General features: G+C 34.5%; 1 long non-coding RNA gene across 1 annotated transcript; it reads left to right on the top strand.

Moving 5' to 3' along the window:
* LOC109235075 lies at nt 6,044-7,570 on the top strand. Its single transcript, XR_002069313.1, has 3 exons — nt 6,044-6,378; nt 6,837-6,926; nt 7,107-7,570. It is a non-coding gene; the product is annotated as an uncharacterized LOC109235075 (long non-coding RNA).

The following is an 8,757-nucleotide window of genomic DNA, read 5'->3' as shown; positions in this document are numbered from 1 at the left end:
CATTGTCCTTTGATGAGTTTCCCTGTGACTTTTTCTTGACTGTTATTTTATTATCTCCTTAGTTTGTTTTATTTAATTTTTAGAATTTTGCCAGTCTTTATAAACCGTTTCTTTGGAATTTTCGCCAGCATTAGTTTCTACAGAGTTCGTTGAATATTAGGTAGCTACTCTTATTAATATGCAAAGGTGAAAGAAACCATAGTCTTTGCCATGTTCTTTATTTGTTCGACAATATGGTCTAAAGAAGGAACAAGGAAAATATTATCGTCGCCGACTAGGTGCGAGTATTGGATATATGAAAGAAATCTCTAATTTATGACTTATATATTGCCACTTAGAAGTAAGGTTTAGTATGAATGCATCAAAAAAGTGTTTTACATTTCACTCAACAAATATTCGGTTACAAAAAAAAATAGCCAAAATACACAGTGATCATAATAGTTACATGACAGATTTTAATAGGTGTATTTGATAAATAAATTTCAGATAGAGGTATATTATATAACACATGAGATAGTCATTAAGAATCCATATTACTCTAGGAGTTCGTGTTTACTGTTCTTGAGATCCAAGTCATAGGATATGAGAAATATCCGAAGGATCGGAACAAAGTTCCGTGTTTGATTGTATATTGATTTTGGGCAAAATATAAAATTGATCGTCGGCCAAAATTACTTGCATTCACTAGCCAAAAGTATATAAAATATGTGCATTTTTATATGATACACGCATATATAAAAAGATATATATTTTGTTGACTATTATTTTTGGAAGCGGCTATGAATATTTCTCTTTGATTTTCCGACTGTGCTTTTCCCGTAGGAAACCAAATACTGTTCTACGGAGAATCTTAAGAGGGACAAGAAAAAAGCGGACATCAACTCATATTTGCATGGAAAATTATACAAGATAGCCGGTATATAGATAATAGTCGAAAAATATATATTTTTTATATATTAATGTAATATAAATATTTATACATAATTGGTGTATCTTTTTTTATATATTTTGCTAGCGAGCTTAATTATTTTTGGCTAATCCGCCAAATATGTAACTTGCTCTATTTACATTTCTGATATATTCCCATTACTTTTTTTTATAGTTATTTTTTTTATTTCCTCTTTTCTTGGTCATGTTCACGCATACTAATTCAAATGGAAAATCAAGTTTAGTCTGGAACTTTGAGAAATATTCCTCTATCAAAGAATTTCATGTAGGATGTATGTTAAAGATTGATTTTTCTTTATGTAGAATTATGAATTATATGACCTTATTTTGACTTTTTTCTTATAATCGCGCGAAGCGCAAACAAATACACTAATATATGTATAATTCATAGGTCTACGGCCGGTTACGTGGCATTTCTCAATGCACGGGGATTGCCTTTTTCTTTCCTCTCAATTTTTTAGTACTTCCTACTATTTTTTCCCTTTTATGTTTGTAAAAGTCAGCGGTTAATTATTTGGGAAACCCAAACGTTTCCACTTATGATTGTTCCCGACAGTTTCTAAAATACACTGTTTTTGATTCTACTCTCTCTTCTCTTCCATGGGAAAAAACCAACCACTGGAAATCCATCACACCAATATCAAAATTGTATCACATGTGGTGATCTAAATTGAAGTCCAATAGTTGCCATCCAAGTTGGTAACTTAAGCGACAAAAAGGGCTGGTAAATTTTTTTCCTTTTTTAAAAAATATCAAAAACTGGAGGTGTATATTTCAGATTTTACGGACCCAAAATTTTTGCTTTAAATTCGATGTTCTTCATTTTTTTGCTCTCTTGATTTTCTTTTAATTGGGAAAATAATTTTTGATTCTGATTTCAGTATGTGTTAGTAACAAAAAAATCAAGCTTTTCATCACTTGGCTTCACTTTGTTGGTGCTTCAATCACAAAAGAGAAGAGAATTTTTTTTTCCAAAGTAAAAGATCAACCACTATTATCATTACTTGGTAATGTCTTCCTTCACCTCTTTTCCTTCTTAGTTAATTTTTGTATCAGCATTTACTTTTATTTAATTATCGTGTCTACTGCCCGAATATGTATCGCTTATACACTAACATAAACTTGTGACTAATAGTAGCTATCTTAATGATACATATTTCCGCTTTTCTTCTTCAGGCAATAATCCAAAGAGTGACTAATTATAGAAAAGTTGGATGAAGAAAATGAAGTGGCGGGGAGGGAGAGGGGAGGGGGTAGGTAAAAAAGGATCCAATATGGGTTTCAAAGATAATAGATTGGATACTTAAAGTGGGAAAAGACATAGGTTTCTTATGATCTTCAACAGCAGTACAAAAGCCTTGATAGAAATGTAGCAAAATACACTTTTCAATCTATTTCTCAAAACATTTCATTATCATCAAATAACTAACCATTTTTTAAATTATTTATCTCTTCTGGATTTGCTCTGTACATGATTTTATTCTCATCTCTATGTGTGTTTCCTCACTTGGTGTTTCGAGTTTATTTTGACAGTAGCGGGGACGGTGTTGATATCTCTATTCTTAGTCTATCAATTTAATATTATGTAAGCTTTCTTTATTATTATAGATCTCATAGGTTTTATGTTAGTTTCCTCCAACATACTTTTAGACCTTGTCGTTTGAATAACTCTTTGCTCTGTTCGTAGCGAGTGAGAAAAGTTATTACTATTTCCATTTCATGTATAAGTTCAAGGATCATTTGATTGATGCCTGGTCTAATGAGTTGGAATTCAGACTTATATTGCTTCCATATAATGAGAGTTGAACCCAAAAGTTTAAAGGATTTCAAGGGGGAAAGCCCTCGATCGAGTATGATACCTCATACTTGATAATTAATGTAATCAAGTACAATAGGTAAACCTTTAATATATTAACAAGGTTTTCCCTAAATTAGATTTGTTGATCGAGAACTCTTCCTCTTACCGTCTCCATGTCTTATTAATCTTGCTTGATATTTCGTAACATAATTACTGCAACTTAGTAACGAAATAAGTATTATTTTTATGCAGGCTACAACTGAACAATCAAATAATATCCCTCCAAAGCAATAACAAACCGTGAGACACTGGCGAATTGGGAAATAATCATGCAGTAACAATTACGGAGACTATAAATAGTTTACAAAATGTGTGATAAGAAACGGTGAAGTCTTGTAACTTTTGTTGGAAGAAAATACATATATTACCATTGAAACAAACTCTAAATTATCAAGTTAGTACTAAAGTGAGGAAGGTGTTGCGAGAAAAGTTATAATCATCTCATAATCCAAGCAAATACGTATCATTCTTTTTTGATCAGTGACTGTATATTATTCATCAGTTAACATTCCCGGAAAGAATATACAATTTTCATGATTTCCATTTACACTAAACATTGAACTCATATGGCAAAAGGGTGAATTTTGCTGCTCTTATATTCATTTTAACTGCATTACCCCTCCAATTGTCACTTTTATTACAAATATGTTGAAAGATCAAACCGATTAGCAGACCGTCTAAATCACTAAGGTATCATTTACGCTATACTTGATTCTTCAGCGTGTACTTCCTAATATGATATAATAGTGACTTAGTTAATTCTCAAAGTCAAAATTTTTGTTACCGTTTCAAATGGATGTTCAATTGGTTCAACGAAGATGCCTTTATCATTCTGCTAAAGACTTTATGTCTTCGATATCCGCTGTTAAAACTAAATGATATATTTCATAAATTTAAAAAGGTTTATTATGACTGTGCGAAGCGCGGACAAATTATCTAATTAAATAATAAACTACGTACACTTAATATGATGGCTCCGCCTTTCCTTTTATTACATAGAGATTTTTACCGATGAGTCCTAAAATCCTATGAGATCGCCTTCTATTTGCAGGGTAAAAAAAGACAGTAGATTCTGCATAGCTCAAAGTTCCTGTTGTGATTTGCCTTTTGCCATCGATTTTATTATCACAACCTAGAAAAAGTAGGAAAAAAAATCCCATTGACCAAAATTATGTTTGACAATACTGTTAAATACCTAACTGAAACGACAAATATTCTAATTATCAGCAAATCACGCACATTTGACTCTGGAAAGATGAGAATATCCGGACTAGTGGAATATTATATGACCACTGATCTTTCTTTAACTTATGTCTTTTATCATTTCCTTCAAAGTATGAGAAAAAGATTATACTTCAAAAACTGATGTCCAATCTGGTCAAGATTCATCGAAATCTTCACAAATAAGCCAAGGTACAGATACTCCTTGCGCCACTTCTTTCAAAGCCTCCCAAAGGTCTTTTCTTTGTTCACATGTATTGTATCCATAGATGATAGATAACATACAGTCAATTCCACCATTCATGCCTTTAACCTGACAATGAATCATTTGAGAGGTTTCCTTATTGAAACCATAGATGATAGATAACATACAATCAATTCCATCATTCATGCCTTTAACCTGACGATGAATCATTTGAGAGGTCTCCTTAATCTTGTCTACTATATATCTTCTTGTGTCCCACATAATCCAAATCCTGCAATTGCTAGCAATTTGATAATTAGTCAGTAGTCCCCATCCAATGGTGATCTCCCTAGTAATTTTCCCAGCTTTATGCTTTTTAACTCTTGTTTCAATCAATCCAACTAGAGTTATTTTTTTTTTGTTCTGAAAAATAGTGTCTCAGTTACTTTTGTTTATATCTCTTATTTTCTCCCCTCCCATTCCAAAATAGCCAAGTTATTGAGGCATGATAATCACACTCCCTCCATCAGAAGGTATTGCTTGAGATCCACCCATCCTACCACGCAATATTCCAAAAGTGTTTTTGGTTTTCACTGAACTGAGCACATTGAAGTTGCTATCATTCAGTTTTGGGCTTGCTTGCACTTCTTTCCGCTACTTATCATATTTGTGGAACTTTGTGGACTTGTATTTAATGGTAGCACCCTTTGTTGTTGTTTATGTGAAGGATCAATGCCTTGTTGCAGCTGACCTTGGCCATCTGTCTGATGGAAAATGGGGTGGTGCGAGTGTGGTGCAGTGGGAGTTTAAAGCTATGCAGTGCGGGGTGGGTTGAGGTAATTTAAAAAAAAAAAAAAAAAACAGATGCGGAGCGGGGCGGAGTGGGTTATGGGTCTATGCCGGTTTACGCGGGTTTAAGCAACTTTTTTGGTTGGCCTATTCTGCAAATTATCCAGCAATACAAAAACTAGATATAAGATTAAGAGCCCGTTTGGATGGGCTTGTTTCAAATAACTTATAAGCCAAAATAGCTTTTAAGTCATAAGTTAGTAATTCTAACTTTTAGCTTTTGGCTTGTTTTTGTCATTTTAGCTTAAAAACAAGTGCTTAAAAACACTCTTTTACTTTATCCAAACACTACAAAATGACTTAAAAACTATTTTAGCTTAAAAGCACTTAAAACAAGCCAATCCAAACGGGCTCTAAAAATGTGGTAAACTTTCTAATCAAAATAGTAAAAGCTATTCAAAATTCTCAACCAAATTTTGTATTTCAAATTATCTTAGAGAAATGGAGTTCATTAGTGAAAACATTTCGAAACTTTTTTCAGCCAATGATTACAATATTAATTTTTTAACACCACATTCAGTAAATGAAAGAAGTGTATGAAACCATTGGTTCTTCTTGAGTTTTATATTTTTTAAACGGCTTTTTTTCATTATTCAATGTGTATAGACACCGAGTACAATACTTGCTTGCAATTTCGTGATCAGATTAGAGCAAAAATTAATATATCGTGAATGATAAAATAAAGAGGTGGAAAAAGGGTAGAATAATATAGAGAGTTAATATCAATAGAAACAGTAATAATGTAATATACTACTTTACAATGAATAATAATACATTAAAAGGGAGATTTGCGGTTTTTACAATGAACAACAAAAATTAATTTTTTTTCTAATTGACTAATTCAGTACATGATCAACAAAAGATCTTGCATCTATTTTTATTAAACTGAAAATTCCATCCAAAATCTCAAAAGAAAAAAAACTAAAAAAATGAAGAAAAAGGTTATGCGGGGCAGGGTGGACGTGGGTGAAAATGCTATGCGGGATGGTGCGGGGCGGGGCGGGTCGAAATCCTTGCGGGTTTACGCAGGTTTGCCTCGTAGCCGCACGGTTTGCCATCCATGCCTGTTGGACAGATTGTTGCTCTTGCATTTGACTAGGGCCTGCGTGCTCACTAATTCCTGCATTCCTTGACACCCATTGTTGCACTATTCTCTTTGGACCTCTCCTTCTTCTTGCTTGTTCCTACTGAAGTTCCTTTTCCTTTTTTTCCAGCTGGCCAATTACTTGGCATTTTTCACAGAATAATTGTTTCCAATCATACAAGATGGCATGTTGAAATGTTCTTCCATTTGGATCCATTACCGTAAATTCATCAGGTAAAGTCGTTGTAACATTAATTTCTATCAGTATTATTGCATAGGACACTCTTTTCTGCTTTGCTGTGTACTCATAAGCACACATTGGAATTCCTAGCGCAGTCATGCTCAAAGATTTATGCCCCCAGCAGTTCATGGTATTTGTCGGAAATTCTTCATTGAAATTAAAATCCGCTGTCCAAGGCTTTAGGATAATGAGTCTATTGTTAATAGTATAGGGCCCTGAATAGAGGATCTCTTGCATATCTTCCACTGCCGGGATTTAATGATATAGTAGCCTTCATCATGCATGAACAAAGCTATATTGCTCCAATTAAAATCAATTTCTCTCCTCATAGAGTTATACCCTGGCATATCTCCTATTACATAAGCAATTAGGGCTCTTCTCCATTTTTCCATTTCAGCTTCAACTTCATCTTTGTCGAATTGAATTACCATTTGACCATTAACAACTGCAGGAGGGATGTAGGATAAAGCCATACCATTTTCATCTGCTTGCAATGCAAATAGGTTCACCCATGGTTGAGTTGGCTGATTTGTCTTTGCAGGTAGTGCCTCAGTCCTAATCACTGTTCCATTGTCATTTTGACTCTCAATTTTTGCTCTTGGTTTCTCAATTACTTCCATAGCTTGCTGTTTCGTACTCACTTGCTCTGCTCCACTCATGGCTTCTATATTATTGGGTTTATCCTTCATGTTCTCATTTGTTTGCTCCTTATTGATTTCAGCTCGCTTCTTACCTTTAGATCCTTGTTCAGTTACAAGATGAAGTTTCTTTGCCGCTCCTATCGCAGACGAAGTAGATCTGAGCTCCTTAGAATTCTTCTGCTCACTCGATTGTGCTGGTGTGTTGTTCTCCAATTGCAATTTAGATGGTGCAGATTGTTGTATACTAGTTCCAATTGATCTTCCGAAGGAGACAATCAGTAGCTTCTTTGGCTGGGGCGACACCCTCGTTTTCCTTCTCCCGTCCTGACGACCACCGCGGCGTTGGTTTAGCTACCATGCGCCGAGAGCATGAGAGAGTTTTTGGATCGATGTTTTTTAACAGGTTCTGCTTAAATGTTGTATTTCCACTCAGATTTATTTTCTTGTGATTGGAGATACGTGCTACAGAAACTAGAAATTCCCTATGTACTTCTTTCATAATTGATTAAGTAGGTGCTTTGATGAGTTGGATTGTGAAACTCAATTAATCGGTCGTAGAAATCTTTTATCCATAAATCAGGAAGTTAGCATATATACCAGCTGACAGGGTAATAATGATGTAATTTTAACTCGTAATTGTGTATATGATATCCAATGCGCTTAGAAGCCAAGTTAGGGAATATCATTGAATTATCAGTTCTGTCCTGTCAAAGGATCAAACTTTAGACTTGTGACAACAATGGGACTCCTAACCACATGTTTACCTCCCTTTTCCACCGAGCTTAAAGAACCATGAAACCAAAAATCATTCACTAGTTTTGGATTTTTGCTTTTCAGTTTTCATACTTTTCTTTGAAAACCAACTTTTCAGGGACACCACTAACTTTAAGTCCAGGCGTTGGAGTTACCTTGGATGTATATTCTGACACACCATCTCCTACGTTAGTGACTGTTCTCTGAAATTCTTGTATTCTCCTGGGACCTGACTCGTTAGTATTCCTGTTGAAATAGCCAATGAAAGATGGATGGTTTAGGTCTAACGATGGGTTGGAGCAAGATTATGAGGAGGACCTAGAGATGGCTTTTGCCTGTTTGGATGTGAAGTTAAGAGCTTCTTTCATAATTGGGGATTATAACTTCCAAAAATTTTCCGGTTAAGTGCAAATCCTCACGTCCATATACATTTTATGTACAGGCAAAGCAGATCTTCTATCTCTTAGCACTTCCAAGTTGTGCTCAGAGAAAACATAGCTGTGGAATATGACATCCAAATAGGCAGTCATTCTTAACTGCAGCAGGTGCTGGAATATTACCAGCAATATTTTCCACCAGTGCCTGGTCTTGCAGTACATCTTGCCGAGCTGAGCTTGACCGGCTTAACTCTTTAAATGTCTATGGAACATTATTACATAATTCAAGAAAACTTATTCCTTTTAAATAATTATGTTCCACATGTATACTCAAAATCTTGAGGCCATCCCACTCAGGGATTAGATAAAAGCAAATTAACTAGCATATAAGATACACACATAGCCTGTCTAGTAGTCTGTCAATTCTTTTCCATTACAGTGAGGAAGGAAAAACTGATAAAACTTACCTCCAGTTATAAATGATGAATTTATGAGATATCATACTTTAAAATCCGAGCTTGTGATGGGATACTGTTGCATCATGCAGTTGACGAACTCGAGTCTTTTACATATATAGAAGAGAGGAGAAGAGAACTGAAGT

Source organism: Nicotiana attenuata, chromosome 11, assembly GCF_001879085.1.
Source record: "Nicotiana attenuata strain UT chromosome 11, NIATTr2, whole genome shotgun sequence".
In the NCBI taxonomy this organism is placed as follows: Eukaryota; Viridiplantae; Streptophyta; class Magnoliopsida; order Solanales; family Solanaceae; genus Nicotiana; species Nicotiana attenuata.
The sequence above is the reverse complement of the archived record's forward strand: the minus strand, read 5'-3'. Positions and strand labels throughout refer to the sequence as shown.